The following is a 14,984-nucleotide window of genomic DNA, read 5'->3' on the forward strand; positions in this document are numbered from 1 at the left end:
GAATATATTAATACCTTAATTATCTGCCAATCAGCTGCCCCATATGTCTTCCCCTCAGAAATACACTTATTGTGAGACTTGTGTGGGAAGAAACTTATTGGAGAGAGATAGAGGTATGTGAAGTCTCAGTGACTGATGAAAATAGTTAGAAAATATGATTGTGGTTGGTTCTCAACTGGTTTTGCCTGGGGACCCAAAATAGACAGACAATTGAGTCGCGACCCAATATTATGGACTGTTGATGATTACATTTTGTAAAGTTGTATTGCAGCTGCCTTCTTGGGCAGGCTTCACTTGCAAAATAGACTCTGTCTCAATGGGCTACTATTATGGTATTAAAGAAAGTCATTACACAGCCATATTAACTGAGAAAACATTTATTATCAATTCAAGAGAATAAACCATTTAATTAGGCGACCAGTTCAGGGGTGGGGTGTAATAAATGATCAGACTCAGAACATGACATCAAAACCAGTCCAATAATGTTAATGAACAGTAACACATACCAGTGTTTAAAATAGAAAAAACAACAATTATTAGGATTTCGTAATCACCAATTACCATGTGAATAGTTTCAAAAACCGAATCCAGTCATATTGTCTCCTGTTCTCCTCCGGGAAGTAGTTGCAAAACTTTCCCTGCAGCTTAACAAGATGCTGTTTAACTGTATTTTTTAGTGTGTCGCTGTGCACTTTGTTGATCAGATTCTGAATCTCGAAATCAGCATTGGGAAACATGTCAATCCTTCCGTTAGAAACATGATTTGGCCAAACGGTAAGCTTCATCGTGAAGGTATCCTCTTTGTCCCTCTGTTAAAATCCATTGTGCCCCCGTCCCTTGCTTTGACACATCGAGCGAATTCAGGCAACCTTCGCGAGCCATTCCTCACAATCGAAATGTTCAGCCAGAGGTGACTTGTTTTCCGAAAGAAACGCAGCAATCTCCGCTTGAAGCTCATAAAAGCGACCCAACAATGTACCTCTGGATATCCAGTGGACCTCTGCATGATAAAGCACCTGCTGGTGCTCACTCCCCATATCCCTCCAGAAGGCCTAGAAACACCTGCTTTTCGTGGAACTCTTTTTGATATAGTTGACACACTTGATCACATCCTGGAGAGTGGCGTGGAGCTCAGGTACCATGTCTTTCGCTGCCAATGCCTCCCTGCGTAGGAAGCAGTGGTTCCACGTCGCACTCGATGCTCTCTCCAGGATCCACTTTACTACTCCGGAGTGCTTTCCCTGCCCCATCAGTGGTCACACCGACGCACCCATCCCAGGCCAGTCCCACGGAGCTCAGGTACATATCCATTGTGTTAAAAGACAGCCTCTGCGGTGGTGGTGGTGGACAAATCAGCACTAAAAAGGAACTGCTCCTCAAAGTTATTATTCCAGACGTGTCTGACATAGACCATTAGAATTGCTGGTTAGCCACTATAGGTATTTTTTTTCCATTACATATATTATAAAATCATTTAACAATAAGCAGAATCGTTATGGGTTTAAAAAAGGATTAGTAACTACACCTGTCTATGATGTATGAAACATATTTTGAAACATATGATGTGTGAAACATATTTTGTAATCCAGATGCATGACTGGATAACCACATTGTGACTGCAGTAATCAATGTACTGTATAATTATCATCAGTTGTGTATGTATATTATTTTTTAAAGGATCTGTTTATCACGCCACCAATAGAGTCAGGCAAGAGGACGGGAAACCAAGCAGACATGGGCATAGACAGGAAAGAGGCTAGACAAAGAAACCATAGTGGCTCAAGGTCAAGGGAGGGTGGCTGTTTGGATAAAGAGGGGGTTCCGATATGATATGAAAAGATGAAGCTGTATAAAAAGAGAGCTCCAAGTCTGGGACTGGCAGTTGCTCTGCAGACCAGCTCCGCTTTATTGCTTGTGTAATAAAGTCTATCTTGATTCTACAAAACTCTGAAAGTGCTTTATTTTTAAATGAGGATAAGGATGATTTTCCACAACACCACATCTGTGGATTCATCAAACTGCAGTGCGTAATAGCCATTTGCACTGATGCTCTCTGATGTCTGGCGCGTTATATCCTCAGACATGTCCTGGATTCTCCTCCTCATTGTATCATTGGATAGGGGTATGGTTTTAAGTTTGTTGGCGGCTGACTCTCCCAAGATTTCAGTGCACATATCATTCGCAGCAGGGAGTATGAGATCCTCTGAGCTGGTGTGGGCTTTTTTGCACTTAGCAATGCGCTGGGCCACAAGGACGGGTATGATGCGCGAAGTGACTTTTCTTGTACGGTGCATACGTTCTTCAATGAATCTTGTGAGGTCTCCAGATATTGACATTTTCTTTTTACAAAGTCAGCTGTCTTATCTTTGTGGCTTGGATGCTTGGTGTCCAGATGCCTTTTCATTTAGGAGGGTTTCATGCTCTCATTAGCTAACAGCTCGTTGCATAGTACGCACTGCGGTCTACACTCACTTCACAGCAGTAGATGAAGTTTAAAAAAACTTTTCCATGATTTTACTCTGACAGCTAGCCTACATGAGTTAAATGACAGCTAACTATCCACATGTGCAATGCCCGCAGAACACATCTGCATAGATAGCTGTCAATCAAGCTAGCTGTCAGAAGAATATCTGTATTATCTGATTGGACGTGTTACATTTAAAACAAAACAATGTTGCAGAATGACATTGTTATTGGATCAGTGTGTGTGTTTGGGGGGGCTAGAACGTTATTGTATTGGTCAGTGAGTGTGTGGGGGCGAGAACGTTATTGTATTGGTCAGTGAGTGTGTGGGGGGCGAACGTTATTGTATTGGTCAGTGAGTGTGTGGGGGGCGAAACGTTATTGTATTGGTCAGTGAGTGTGTGGGGGGCGAGAACGTTATTGTATTGGTCAGTGAGTGTGTGGGGGGCGAGAACGTTATTGTATTGGTCAGTGTGTGTGTTGGGGGCGAGAACGTTATTGTATTGGTCAGTGAGTGTGTGGGGGGGGCGAGAACGTTATTGTATTGGTCAGTGAGTGTGTGGGGGGGGCGAGAACGTTATTGTATTGGTCAGTGAGTGTGTGGGGGCGAGAACGTTATTGTATTGGTCAGTGAGTGTGTGGGGGCGAGAACGTTATTGTATTGGTCAGTGTGTGTGTGTGGGGCGAGAACGTTATTGTATTGGTCAGTGAGTGTGTGGGGGCGAGAACGTTATTGTATTGGTCAGTGTATGTGTGGGGGGGGCGAGAACGTTATTGTATTGGATCAGTGTGTGTGTGCAGCGCGAAAACCCTGACGCTTCTGTCGTAGCCGGCCGCGACCGGGAGACCCATGGGGCGGCACAATTGGCCCAGCGTCGTCCAGGGTAGGGGGGGGGAATGGCCGGCAGGGATTTGGCTCAGTTGGTAGAGCATGGCGTTTGCAACGCCAAGGTTGTGGGTTCGATTCCCACGGGGGGCCAGTATAAAATAAAAAAACTAACAAATAAATGCACTCACTAACTGTAAGTCGTTCTGGATAAGAGCGTCTGCTAAATGACTAAAATGTAAATGTAAAATGCTTCGAACACACCGACTGTGTTTAAGCGTTTTGGTACACCAGAAGTACATTCGTTGCCAATGGAACGCTGCGTTTGCCTTGCAGCATTGCGTTGCAGATGCGCAAATGGGTTGACAGAAATGGTAGCAGAAGGTGAATGTTTAACTTTTGTTGCACACATATCTAGATGACGCTGCATACTATTTTCTGCATACTATTTTGCGCGAAAACACAGTTGGTGTGTTCAAAGCGTGAGTCCGAACGTAGCTAGCAATTTCATCACTGCGGTCGCGCTGCACGTGCAAAGTCAGCAGCAATAAGCAGTGCAGCGGTATCCTTTCAAAATAAAAGTTTAGCTGTGGCGGTTACCTTTCAAAATATCATTATTATTATTATTATTATTTTTTATATAGTCTTCGACCCCTTAAAATCCTCCCGCGACCCCCCCATTTGAGAATCACTGGTCTAGGATTTATGACCTGTCATTACAATGGACTTGTATAATTTATATTGTAAAACATTACAATAGCTTTTGGTTGACAGAAACGTCTGAGAGCGCTTCCTTTCATTACTTCAGCAGTCTTGAGTTAATTCACCTCAGTGTGAGTGCTCTCAATAGGCCTACTTGCTGTTGAGGGGCCCCACTAACCCCAAATTGGAAATTGAAGAAAAATATGATTGTGGGGGAGGTAGAGGTGGTTTATAAGGTAAAGGACATGGGGGAGGTAAAGGTAGAGGAGTGGAATGATATGCTGTATTTGTTATTTTCTTCCAGAATGGATTTCTTGACAAGTATCTTTTTAAATGAATTAAGAGAGAGCACTGTCAAAATAAGTCATGGGCAGAGGTGGAGGTGAAGGTGGTTGAGGGTGAGGTGGAGGAGTTCATCGAAAGCTACATCAGTGACCTTGATGTGTTGGTCATATGTCTGCAAAAGTCGGAATACACAACCCCTTCATTTTTACTGTGAATGACACAAGTCAAGAGGAAAGTCGGCATGGCAGCCACATGACACCAGGACAAACAGCTGTAAGGCCCATGTGTCCTAAACATCAACGATGGGCCCAAAAAACTCTCAATGTAACATGTTATACCTCTTCTATCCTATTGTTCCATTTAGGGCCTTCATGATTGAAGGAGGTGCGGGCCATAAAGGAAGTCTTCTGTGCTGGTTCCACGCCCTGCAGGTAAAATAAGATTAGGTTTAGAACCAAACAGTCAACAAGCTTCTCTACTCACACCAATATGGTTTAGAACCAAACAGTCAACAAGCTTCTCTACTCACACCAATATGGTTTAGAACTAAACAGTCAACAAGCTTCTCTACTCCCATCAGTATGGTTTAGAACCAAACAGTCAACAAGCTTCTCTACTCCCATCAATATGGTTTAGAGCTAAACAGTCAACAAGCTTCTCTACTCTCATCAATATGGTTTAGAACCAAACAGTCAACAAGCTTCTCTACTCTCATCAATATGGTTTAGAACCAAACAGTCAACAAGCTTCTCTACTCTCATCAAGGTGGTTTAGAACCAAACAGTCAACAAGCTTCTCTACTCACACCAATATGGTTTAGAACTAAACAGTCAACAAGCTTCTCTACTCCCATCAGTATGGTTTAGAACCAAACAGTCAACAAGCTTCTCTACTCCCATCAATATGGTTTAGAGCTAAACAGTCAACAAGCTTCTCTACTCTCATCAATATGGTTTAGAACCAAACAGTCAACAAGCTTCTCTACTCTCATCAATATGGTTTAGAACCAAACAGTCAACAAGCTTCTCTACTCCCATCAATATGGTTTAGAACCAAACAGTCAACAAGCGTCTCTATTCTCATCAATATGGTTTAGAACCAAACAGTCAACAAGCTTCTCTACTGCCATCAATATGGCTTAGAACCAAACAGTCAACAAGCTTCTCTACTCCCATCAATATGGTTTAGAACTAAACAGTCATCACGCTTCTCTACTCCCATCAATATGGTTTAGAACCAAACAGTCAACAAGCTTCTCTACCCCCATCAATATGGTTTAGAACCAAACAGTCAACAAGCTTCTCTACTCCCATCAATATGGTTTAGAACCAAACAGTCAACAAGCTTCTCTACTCCCATCAATATGGTTTAGAACCAAACAGTCAACAAGCTTCTCTACTCCCATCAATATGGTTTAGAGCTAAACAGTCAACAAGCTTCTCTACTCACATCAATATGGTTTAGAACTAAACAGTCAACAAGCTTCTCTACTCACATCAATATAGTTTAGAACCAGACAGTCAACAAGCTTATCCCATCAGTATGGTTTATAACCAAACAGTCAACAAGCTTCTCTACTCTCATCAATATGGTTTAGAACCAAACAGTCAACAAGCTTCTCTACTCCCATCAATATGGTTTAGAACCAAACAGTCAACAAGCTTCTCTACTCCCATCAATATGGTTTAGAACCAAACAGTCAACAAGCTTCTCTACTCCCATCAGTATGGTTTAGAACCAAACAGTCAACAAGCTTCTCTACTCACATCAATATGGTTTAGAACCAAACAGTCAACAAGCTTCTCTACTCCCATCAGTATGGTTTAGAACCAAACAGTCAACAAGCTTTTCTACTCCCATCAATATGGTTTAGAACCAAACCGTCAACAAGCTTCTCTATTCTCATCAATATGGTTTAGAACCAAACAGTCAACAAGCTTCTCTACTCCCATCAATATGGTTTAGAACTAAACAGTCATCACGCTTCTCTACTCACATCAATATGGTTTAGAACCAAACAGTCAACAAGCTTCTCTACTCCCATCAATATGGTTTAGAACCAAACAGTCAACAAGCTTCTCTACTCCCATCAATATGGTTTAGAACCAAACAGTCAACAAGCTTCTCTACTCCCATCAATATGGTTTAGAACCAAACAGTCAACAAGCTTCTCTACTCCCATCAATATGGTTTAGAGCTAAACAGTCAACAAGCTTCTCTACTCACATCAATATGGTTTAGAACTAAACAGTCAACAAACTTCTCTACTCACATCAATATAGTTTAGAACCAGACAGTCAACAAGCTTATCCCATCAGTATGGTTTAGAACCAAACAGTCAACAAGCTTCTCTACTCTCATCAATATGGTTTAGAACCAAACAGTCAACAAGCTTCTCTACTCCCATCAATATGGTTTAGAACCAAACAGTCAACAAGCTTCTCTACTCCCATCAATATGGTTTAGAAACAAACAGTCAACAAGCTTCTCTACTCCCATCAGTATGGTTTAGAACCAAACAGTCAACAAGCTTCTCTACTCCCATCAATATGGTTTAGAACCAAACAGTCAACAAGCTTCTCTACTCCCATCAGTATGGTTTAGAACCAAACAGTCAACAAGCTTTTCTACTCCCAACAATATGGTTTAGAGCTAAACAGTCAACAAGCTTCTCTACTCACATCAATATGATTTAGAACTAAACAGTCAACAAGCTTCTCTACTACCATCAATATGGTTTAGAACCAAACAGTCAACAAGCTTCTCTACTCCCATCAATATGGCTTAGAACCAAACAGTCAACAAGCTTCTCTACTCCCATCAATATGGTTTAGAACCAAACAGTCAACAAGCTTCTCTACTCCCATCAATATGGTTTAGAACCAAACAGTCAACAAGCTTCTCTACTCCCATTAATATGGTTTAGAACCAAACAGTCAACAAGCTTCTCTACTCCCATCAATATGGTTTAGAACCAAACAGTCAACAAGCTTCTCTACACCCATCAGTATGGTTTAGAACCAAACAGTCAACAAGCTTCTCTACTCCCATCAATATGGTTTAGAACCAAACAGTCAACAAGCTTCTCTACTCCCATCAATATGGTTTAGAACCAAACAGTCAACAAGCTTCTCTACTCCCATCAATATGGTTTAGAACCAAACAGTCGACAAGCTTCTCTACTCCCATCAGTATGGTTTAGAACCAAGCAGTCAACAAGCTTCTCTACTCCCATCAGTATGGTTTAGAACCAAGCAGTCAACAAGCTTTTCTACTCCCAACAATATGGTTTAGAGCTAAACAGTCAACAAGCTTCTCTACTCCCATCAATATGGTTTAGAACCAAACAGTCAACAAGCTTCTCTACTCCCATCAATATGGTTTAGAACCAAACAGTCAACAAGCTTCTCTACTCCCATCAATATGGTTTAGAACCAAACAGTCAACAAGCTTCTCTACTCCCATCAATATGGTTTAGAACCAAACAGTCAACAAGCTTCTCTACTCCCATCAGTATGGTTTAGAACCAAACAGTCAACAAGCTTCTCTACTCACATAAATATGGTTTAGAACCAAACAGTCAACAAGCTTCTCTACTCCCATCAGTATGGTTTAGAACCAAACAGTCAACAAGCTTTTCTACTCCCATCAATATGGTTTAGAACCAAACCGTCAACAAGCTTCTCTATTCTCATCAATATGGTTTAGAACCAAACAGTCAACAAGCTTCTCTACTCCCATCAATATGGTTTAGAACTAAACAGTCATCACGCTTCTCTACTCCCATCAATATGGTTTAGAACCAAACAGTCAACAAGCTTCTCTACTCCCATCAATATGGTTTAGAACCAAACAGTCAACAAGCTTCTCTACTCCCATCAATATGGTTTAGAACCAAACAGTCAACAAGCTTCTCTACTCCCATCAATATGGTTTAGAACCAAACAGTCAACAAGCTTCTCTACTCCCATCAATATGGTTTAGAGCTAAACAGTCAACAAGCTTCTCTACTCACATCAATATGGTTTAGAACTAAACAGTCAACAAGCTTCTCTACTCCCATCAATATGGTTTAGAACCAAACAGTCGACAAGCTTCTCTACTCCCATCAGTATGGTTTAGAACCAAACAGTCAACAAGCTTCTCTACTCCCATCAGTATGGTTTAGAACCAAGCAGTCAACAAGCTTTTCTACTCCCAACAATATGGTTTAGAGCTAAACAGTCAACAAGCTTCTCTACTCCCATCAATATGGTTTAGAACCAAACAGTCAACAAGCTTCTCTACTCCCATCAATATGGTTTAGAACCAAACAGTCAACAAGCTTCTCTACTCCCATCAATATGGTTTAGAACCAAACAGTCAACAAGCTTCTCTACTCCCATCAATATGGTTTAGAACCAAACAGTCAACAAGCTTCTCTACTCCCATCAGTATGGTTTAGAACCAAACAGTCAACAAGCTTCTCTACTCACATCAATATGGTTTAGAACCAAACAGTCAACAAGCTTCTCTACTCCCATCAGTATGGTTTAGAACCAAACAGTCAACAAGCTTTTCTACTCCCATCAATATGGTTTAGAACCAAACCGTCAACAAGCTTCTCTATTCTCATCAATATGGTTTAGAACCAAACAGTCAACAAGCTTCTCTACTCCCATCAATATGGTTTAGAACTAAACAGTCATCACGCTTCTCTACTCCCATCAATATGGTTTAGAACCAAACAGTCAACAAGCTTCTCTACTCCCATCAATATGGTTTAGAACCAAACAGTCAACAAGCTTCTCTACTCCCATCAATATGGTTTAGAACCAAACAGTCAACAAGCTTCTCTACTCCCATCAATATGGTTTAGAACCAAACAGTCAACAAGCTTCTCTACTCCCATCAATATGGTTTAGAGCCAAACAGTCAACAAGCTTCTCTACTCCCATCAATATGGTTTAGAACTAAACAGTCAACAAGCTTCTCTACTCACATCAATATAGTTTAGAACCAGACAGTCAACAAGCTTCTCTACTCCCATCAGTATGGTTTAGAACCAAACAGTCAACAAGCTTCTCTACTCTCATCAATATGGTTTAGAACCAAACAGTCAACAAGCTTCTCTACTCCCATCAATATGGTTTAGAACCAAACAGTCAACAAGCTTCTCTACTCCCATCAGTATGGTTTAGAACCAAACAGTCAACAAGCTTCTCTACTCCCATCAGTATGGTTTAGAACCAAACAGTCAACAAGCTTCTCTACTCCCATCAATATGGTTTAGAACCAAACAGTCAACAAGCTTCTCTACTCCCATCAATATGGTTTAGAACCAAACAGTCAACAAGCTTCTCTACTCCCATCAATATGGTTTAGAACCAAACAGTCAACAAGCTTCTCTACTCCCATCAATATGGTTTAGAACCAAACAGTCAACAAGCTTCTCTACTCCCATCAATATGGTTTAGAGCCAAACAGTCAACAAGCTTCTCTACTCCCATCAATATGGTTTAGAACCAAACAGTCAACAAGCTTCTCTACTCCCATCAATATGGTTTAGAACCAAACAGTCAACAAGCTTCTCTACTCCCATCAATATGGTTTAGAACCAAACAGTCAACAAGCTTCTCTACTCCCATCAATATGGTTTAGAACCAAACAGTCAACAAGCTTCTCTACTCCCATTAATATGGTTTAGAACCAAACAGTCAACAAGCTTCTCTACTCCCATCAATATGGTTTAGAACCAAACAGTCAACAAGCTTCTCTACATCCATCAGTATGGTTTAGAACCAAACAGTCAACAAGCTTCTCTACTCCCATCAATATGGTTTAGAACCAAACAGTCAACAAGCTTCTCTACTCCCATCAATATGGTTTAGAACCAAACAGTCAACAAGCTTCTCTACTCCCATCAATATGGTTTAGAACCAAACAGTCAACAAGCTTCTCTACTCCCATCAGTATGGTTTAGAACCAAACAGTCAACAAGCTTCTCTACTCACATCAATATGGTTTAGAACCAAACAGTCAACAAGCTTCTCTACTCCCATCAGTATGGTTTAGAACCAAACAGTCAACAAGCTTTTCTACTCCCATCAATATGGTTTAGAACCAAACCGTCAACAAGCTTCTCTATTCTCATCAATATGGTTTAGAACCAAACAGTCAACAAGCTTCTCTACTCCCATCAATATGGTTTAGAACTAAACAGTCATCACGCTTCTCTACTCCCATCAATATGGTTTAGAACCAAACAGTCAACAAGCTTCTCTACTCCCATCAATATGGTTTAGAACCAAACAGTCAACAAGCTTCTCTACTCCCATCAATATGGTTTAGAACCAAACAGTCAACAAGCTTCTCTACTCCCATCAATATGGTTTAGAACCAAACAGTCAACAAGCTTCTCTACTCCCATCAATATGGTTTAGAGCTAAACAGTCAACAAGCTTCTCTACTCACATCAATATGGTTTAGAACCAAACAGTCAACAAACTTCTCTACTCACATCAATATAGTTTAGAACCAGACAGTCAACAAGCTTATCCCATCAGTATGGTTTAGAACCAAACAGTCAACAAGCTTCTCTACTCTCATCAATATGGTTTAGAACCAAACAGTCAACAAGCTTCTCTACTCCCATCAATATGGTTTAGAACCAAACAGTCAACAAGCTTCTCTACTCCCATCAATATGGTTTAGAAACAAACAGTCAACAAGCTTCTCTACTCCCATCAGTATGGTTTAGAACCAAACAGTCAACAAGCTTCTCTACTCCCATCAATATGGTTTAGAACCAAACAGTCAACAAGCTTCTCTACTCCCATCAGTATGGTTTAGAACCAAACAGTCAACAAGCTTTTCTACTCCCAACAATATGGTTTAGAGCTAAACAGTCAACAAGCTTCTCTACTCCCATCAATATGGTTTAGAACCAAACAGTCAACAAGCTTCTCTACTCCCATCAATATGGCTTAGAACCAAACAGTCAACAAGCTTCTCTACTCCCATCAATATGGTTTAGAACCAAACAGTCAACAAGCTTCTCTACTCCCATCAATATGGTTTAGAACCAAACAGTCAACAAGCTTCTCTACTCCCATCAATATGGTTTAGAACCAAACAGTCAACAAGCTTCTCTACTCCCATCAATATGGTTTAGAACCAAACAGTCAACAAGCTTCTCTACTCCCATCAGTATGGTTTAGAACCAAACAGTCAACAAGCTTCTCTACTCCCAACAATATGGTTTAGAGCCAAACAGTCAACAAGCTTCTCTACTCCCATCAATATGGTTTAGAACCAAACAGTCAACAAGCTTCTCTACTCCCATCAATATGGTTTAGAACCAAACAGTCAACAAGCTTCTCTACTCCCATCAATATGGTTTAGAACCAAACAGTCAACAAGCTTCTCTACTCCCATCAATATGGTTTAGAACCAAACAGTCAACAAGCTTCTCTACTCCCATCAGTATGGTTTAGAACCAAACAGTCAACAAGCTTCTCTACTCACATCAATATGGTTTAGAACCAAACAGTCAACAAGCTTCTCTACTCCCATCAGTATGGTTTAGAACCAAACAGTCAACAAGCTTCTCTACTCCCATCAATATGGTTTAGAACCAAACCGTCAACAAGCTTCTCTATTCTCATCAATATGGTTTAGAACCAAACAGTCAACAAGCTTCTCTACTCCCATCAATATGGTTTAGAACTAAACAGTCATCACGCTTCTCTACTCCCATCAATATGGTTTAGAACCAAACAGTCAACAAGCTTCTCTACTCCCATCAATATGGTTTAGAACCAAACAGTCAACAAGCTTCTCTACTCCCATCAATATGGTTTAGAACCAAACAGTCAACAAGCTTCTCTACTCCCATCAATATGGTTTAGAACCAAACAGTCAACAAGCTTCTCTACTCCCATCAATATGGTTTAGAGCCAAACAGTCAACAAGCTTCTCTACTCACATCAATATGGTTTAGAACCAAACAGTCAACAAGCTTCTCTACTCACATCAATATAGTTTAGAACCAAACAGTCAACAAGCTTTACTCCCATCAATATGGTTTAGAACCAAACAGTCAACAAGCTTCTCTACTCTCATCAATATGGTTTAGAACCAAACAGTCAACAAGCTTCTCTACTCCCATCAATATGGTTTAGAACCAAACAGTCAACAAGCTTCTCTACTCCCATCAATATGGTTTAGAAACAAACAGTCAACAAGCTTCTCTACTCCCATCAGTATGGTTTAGAACCAAACAGTCAACAAGCTTCTCTACTCCCATCAATATGGTTTAGAACCAAACAGTCAACAAGCTTCTCTACTCCCATCAGTATGGTTTAGAACCAAACAGTCAACAAGCTTCTCTACTCCCAACAATATGGTTTAGAGCCAAACAGTCAACAAGCTTCTCTACTCACATCAATATGATTTAGAACCAAACAGTCAACAAGCTTCTCTACTCCCATCAATATGGTTTAGAACCAAACAGTCAACAAGCTTCTCTACTCCCATCAATATGGCTTAGAACCAAACAGTCAACAAGCTTCTCTACTCCCATCAATATGGTTTAGAACCAAACAGTCAACAAGCTTCTCTACTCCCATCAATATGGTTTAGAACCAAACAGTCAACAAGCTTCTCTACTCCCATTAATATGGTTTAGAACCAAACAGTCAACAAGCTTCTCTACTCCCATCAATATGGTTTAGAACCAAACAGTCAACAAGCTTCTCTACTCCCATCAATATGGTTTAGAACCAAACAGTCAACAAGCTTCTCTACTCCCATCAATATGGTTTAGAACCAAACAGTCAACAAGCTTCTCTACTCCCATCAATATGGTTTAGAACCAAACAGTCAACATGCTTCTCTACTCCCATCAATATGGTTTAGAACCAAACAGTCAACAAGCTTCTCTACTCCCATCAATATGGTTTAGAACCAAGCAGTCAACAAGCTTTTCTACTCCCAACAATATGGTTTAGAGCTAAACAGTCAACAAGCTTCTCTACTCCCATCAATATGGTTTAGAACCAAACAGTCAACAAGCTTCTCTACTCCCATCAATATGGTTTAGAACCAAACAGTCAACAAGCTTCTCTACTCCCATCAATATGGTTTAGAACCAAACAGTCAACAAGCTTCTCTACTCCCATCAATATGGTTTAGAACCAAACAGTCAACAAGCTTCTCTACTCCCATCAGTATGGTTTAGAACCAAACAGTCAACAAGCTTCTCTACTCACATCAATATGGTTTAGAACCAAACAGTCAACAAGCTTCTCTACTCCCATCAGTATGGTTTAGAACCAAACAGTCAACAAGCTTTTCTACTCCCATCAATATGGTTTAGAACCAAACCGTCAACAAGCTTCTCTACTCTCATCAATATGGTTTAGAACCAAACAGTCAACAAGCTTCTCTACTCCCATCAATATGGTTTAGAACTAAACAGTCATCACGCTTCTCTACTCCCATCAATATGGTTTAGAACCAAACAGTCAACAAGCTTCTCTACTCCCATCAATATGGTTTAGAACCAAACAGTCAACAAGCTTCTCTACTCCCATCAGTATGGTTTAGAACCAAACAGTCAACAAGCTTCTCTACTCCCATCAATATGGTTTAGAACCAAACAGTCAACAAGCTTCTCTACTCCCATCAATATGGTTTAGAGCTAAACAGTCAACAAGCTTCTCTACTCACATCAATATGGTTTAGAACTAAACAGTCAACAAACTTCTCTACTCACATCAATATAGTTTAGAACCAAACAGTCAACAAGCTTCTCTACTCCCATCAATATGGTTTAGAACCAAACAGTCAACAAGCTTCTCTACTCCCATCAATATGGTTTAGAGCCAAACAGTCAACAAGCTTCTCTACTCCCATCAATATGGTTTAGAACCAAACAGTCAACAAGCTTCTCTACTCACATCAATATGGTTTAGAACCAGACAGTCAACAAGCTTCTCACTCCCATCAGTATGGTTTAGAACCAAACAGTCAACAAGCTTCTCTACTCTCATCAATATGGTTTAGAACCAAACAGTCAACAAGCTTCTCTACTCCCATCAATATGGTTTAGAACCAAACAGTCAACAAGCTTCTCTACTCCCATCAATATGGTTTAGAAACAAACAGTCAACAAGCTTCTCTACTCCCATCAGTATGGTTTAGAACCAAACAGTCAACAAGCTTCTCTACTCCCATCAATATGGTTTAGAACCAAACAGTCAACAAGCTTCTCTACTCCCATCAGTATGGTTTAGAACCAAACAGTCAACAAGCTTTTCTACTCCCAACAATATGGTTTAGAGCTAAACAGTCAACAAGCTTCTCTACTCCCATCAATATGATTTAGAACCAAACAGTCAACAAGCTTCTCTACTCCCATCAATATGGTTTAGAACCAAACAGTCAACAAGCTTCTCTACTCCCATCAATATGGCTTTAGAACCAAACAGTCAACAAGCTTCTCTACTCCCATCAATATGGTTTAGAACCAAACAGTCAACAAGCTTCTCTACTCCCATCAATATGGTTTAGAACCAAACAGTCAACAAGCTTCTCTACTCCCATTAATATGGTTTAGAACCAAACAGTCAACAAGCTTCTCTACTCCCATCAATATGGTTTAGAACCAAACAGTCAACAAGCTTCTCTACACCCATCAATATGGTTTAGAACCAAACAGTCAACA

This window comes from Coregonus clupeaformis, chromosome 40 (assembly GCF_020615455.1).
Source record: "Coregonus clupeaformis isolate EN_2021a chromosome 40, ASM2061545v1, whole genome shotgun sequence".
NCBI lineage: Eukaryota > Metazoa > Chordata > Actinopteri > Salmoniformes > Salmonidae > Coregonus > Coregonus clupeaformis.